The sequence below is a fragment of the Gavialis gangeticus genome, unplaced genomic scaffold, assembly GCF_001723915.1.
Source record: "Gavialis gangeticus isolate Ggan-Ray unplaced genomic scaffold, GavGan_comp1, whole genome shotgun sequence".
NCBI classification, from domain to species: domain Eukaryota; kingdom Metazoa; phylum Chordata; order Crocodylia; family Gavialidae; genus Gavialis; species Gavialis gangeticus.
In genome coordinates this window covers 89,447,023-89,451,049 of record NW_017729022.1, presented here as the reverse complement: position 1 = coordinate 89,451,049, position 4,027 = coordinate 89,447,023, and the positions used below count along the sequence as shown (strand labels likewise).

The 4,027-nt window shown below is 39.7% G+C and overlaps 1 long non-coding RNA gene across 1 annotated transcript in view; it reads left to right on the top strand.

The window, feature by feature from the left end:
- The first annotated feature begins 390 nt into the window (after positions 1–390).
- The window catches only part of LOC109296272, a 23,457-nt gene continuing 19,820 nt past the window's right edge, over positions 391–4,027 (top strand). The window contains exon 1 of the long non-coding RNA XR_002096942.1: positions 391–487. This is a non-coding gene — a long non-coding RNA (uncharacterized LOC109296272). The remainder of the gene's footprint in view (positions 488–4,027) is intronic.

The following is a 4,027-nucleotide window of genomic DNA, read 5'->3' as shown; positions in this document are numbered from 1 at the left end:
GGCAGCTAGGATCTGGAACCAACTTCCAAGAGAAGTGGTGCTGGCTCCTACCCTGGGGGTCTTTAAGAGGAGGTTAGATGAACACCTTGCTGGGGTCATTTGACCCCAGTACTCTTTCCTGCCATGGCAGGGGGTCGGACTCGATGATCTGCTCAGGTCCCTTTCAACCCTACAAACTATGAAACAACAAGGGCCCACTACTGACTCATATCCAGCTGTTGTCCACTGTAACCCCCAGGTCCTTTTCTGCAGAGCTGCTGCTTAGCCAGTCAGTTCCCAGCCTGTACTGGTGCATGGGCTTGTTCTGTCCTAAGTGCAGGACTTTGTAGTTGTCCATATTGAACCTCATGAGTTTTCTTTTAGTTTAACCCTCCAATTTATATTAGTCTCTCTGAATCCTAGCCCAACCCTTCAGCATATCTACTACTCTTCCCAGCTTGGTGTTATATGCAAAACTGCTGACAGTGCACTTCATCCCATCTTCCAGGTCATCAATAACAATATTGATCAAAACTGGCCCCAGGACTGATCCCTGGGGTACTCCACTTGATACAGGCTGCCAACTAGGCATTGAGATACTTTAAAGTGCCAACTCATATTTTAATAGAAGTCTTATTATTAATCTTACATATGAGCTTTTGGACTTCCTGTTTTTATCACGTCTTTACTCACTGTTTTGGTGCAACATGGAAGGTTACCAGGAAGAATTATATCTATGCTTCCAGCACTTTTGTGGATGTTGATAAGCTGAGTAGGAGATAGGTATTTTCTGAAGACACTGCTCACTTCCTCTAAGGAGAGTATGGAACAAGAACATGTAGTATGACCTTGTATTAATAAGCTTATGCCTCAAGACAATGATTAAGCCTAGTATTTTAAAGGATGGTTTATGAGTAATGCCTGCTAAGACAGTAATGAAAGCATCCTATTAAAATAAAAGTAGAACCTAGGGATTCATCTACACTGGGTTCTTTTAGCCCCTGCTGGAGCTATGCTGATTCTAGGAGGAAATACAAATGCAAAGCCAGATCTGAATTTTGCAGCTGGCTCCTACTTCTACTATGGCTAATCAGTCAAGGACACTACAATCATCACAGCAAACTTTACCAGCTGTGAAATCTGGATCTCAATTTTATACCTGGAGCCTAGTTCTGCTTTAAGGTTTTGAATATGCTGATAATCTAACCACAGGGGTAGTTGCATCAGTGCCAGCAATGCAGTACAGTGGTGTAAACTGTGACTTGTACATACCCAGGTTTCTGTATTCACTTCCTATAGAACGATTTGCTTTTGGCCCCAAACCATCAGGGGTAGAGATCAGCTTTTTGATAAATATATGGACTAGCATTGGACAGTCAGTGGGGGTTGTGAGGAAGAGGGTTTATGTATAAAAATTGGGACAGAAATACTTTTTTTTTCAGTCTCTTTGATATATGGTACTGAAATAACAACTTTCAGACAATTGATTCAAAATGGGATTACTATGCCAAAGGGAAATTTTGATTTGGGTATCTTGGGCTCTGTTTGTACAATAAACTTGCTAGGCTCCAGGATAGTGATCTCAAACACTCTGTGCTACTTTGAGTGGGCTGCTACCTAAACCAGAAGCAGTTAGGCCACATCTGTACTGTGGATGGTGGCAGGCATATTTACCCTCCTGAGTGATGGTGCCAGTTAGCCTGCCCCCATGCTAATTTTCCACCTGCAGCTATACCACAGATATGACTAGCCTACTTCCAGTTTAAGAAGCAGCCTACATAGAGCAAAACAGTATACTTGAAGCACTCTGGAAATAGTAAAGTTGTTCTGTAGTTGTATCCTTATACTGTTATTCATTTCTGGGCTCTCTGGTCAGGTAACATCTGCCATAGCGTCCCACTTTCTTCCTGCTTGGTGTATCATAGAAGCTCATGGGTGTGCTACATCCTGGGAGATATAGTCTGGCCAGACAACCGGAAGAAATGAAGCACAAGGAATCTAAATAACTTCATGAAGCACAAAGTGACCATAGTGAACTGAGGCAGACAATGTTCTTTGTGTAAATCCTATATCTTTTACTAGACCAACTCAAATAGTTGGAAACTGAACTGAAATATTTCTTCTTTCAGCCTAAATCTTTTGGCTATGACCACACACATACCAACCCACACACAAACACCCCCCCAACAAATCGGTTTTCAAGCATTTAGATTTCAACAAGACCTCAACATTTTCATGGAAAGCAGATGCTTTTTGTGAACATTTTTGTTTACATGAAAGCCAGACTTTTTCATTTGAACAGTTCAAAGGACATTTTTCAGCCATCTCTATTGTGGATAGTATCTATCTATCTATCACAAAAGGGTCTTTCTCCATGACTGACATCTCTAAAGACTACCCTAAAATCAATAAATAGTAATAATTAAAGCGGCGGCCTTTCTATAAGTTAGGCTGCAGTTTATCTAACCCATTTCTTCTCAAATGCTGATGTTCAAAATGATCATCATGATCACTGAATACCTTGCCACTTTCAAAGCTATATTAAAAATTGAACACTAGTGATAGAGGGTTATCCATTGGTTTTCTCCTGTCCTCTACCCATTTATCAATTATATTTTGTGGGGGCAGGGAAAGTAAATGCTCTGCTTGCAGGAATAAAAGCTGCATTAAACTATACTTTTTACTTCATTTTCTATATGGTAGAGTTCACATATTAATTCTTTTTATCAGGGCAAAACTGATGTTATCCCCTCTTTGCTGCAAAAATTAAAGCCATTCTTAAAGTGACCTGAGACACCACATAGTGGAAAGGCATCTATTAGATAAAGTTAAATGAAAAGCAAGAAAGAGTTCTCTGTATAATCCTGATTCTTACCAATGACTCGGATAGATCTTTTCAAACAGTGAAATGAAAGGACCTGCAGTTTCTGAGGTTTTTCTAGGCTCAGTTACAGTTCCTAGAAAAAAAAAGCCAAAGTAGAAGAGTATCTAAAAGGAGAGAAGATCAAATTTATTTTCTGACACAAGGACTCTTTTTGCTACCGGCCATAAAAGGTAAGAAACAAGCCTTCAACAAAATATCAAAAGGAGCCATAAACAGCCCCTTCGTTTCAGGTCAATTTTACAAACTGAAATCAGTTAGTTTCCTACAACCATGTAAAACAAACTGTAGATTGTGGATTTTATCTGCTTAAGTTTGATTTGCAGACACTTCCTTGTACTCTTCCACCTTGCACAGGGAGTAAATCACAGCTGCACTTGTTTAATGAAGTCCTATTTTAAGTGTGACTCAGAGTTATTCCTCACTTGATATTTGAAATAATCAAATTAATTAATCTGCAAATCAATACATGAATGCTGGGCAAATAAGGAGGCATTCCCATCTCCAGTGTTAAATGTGTGTTTCTTTTATAATGCCATTGCTATTTAGTGATAATTAAGTTCAGTCGTCTACCTTTTGCATCAGTGAGCTGAAGAATTCCAGCTCTCTCAAATATGCTTTGGAGGGAAAATATTGGATCTCTGCATAGTCTTCCCTTGTATTCTATATACGCTTCTCTGCTAAAAAGCATATAGGATTTTGTGGGGGAAGCCACATTTGCAAAGGGTGGAGCAAGAGAGTGAATACTCACACTGAGATCAGATTTGGTTCAGGAGCAACCTCACAACTGGTGTAAGGCAGTACAGCTCCATATTTTTCAATGCAGCTGCACACAGTTACAAGTGCAGTGAATTTAGCTCCTAAAACCAATAAAGAGAATTGCTGATATTTCATCTAACGATTATTTTGAGTAGAGCTGCAGGAGCTTTCAAAGCCCAAAGTTCTGGGTTTCTCCCCTCTATCCTATAACCCAATATAGAAGTCAATGGGAGTTTCACTTGTCTTTGGAATCCTGTAAGGTATGGATCAGGACTTCATTATATCTATTTCAACATGGGATTTATATTATTCTGGGGTGGGTGTGTGTGTGTGTGTGTGTGTGTGTGTGTGTGTGTGTGTGTCATTATGTGTATTTCAACATGGGATTTATATTATTCTGGGGGGGGT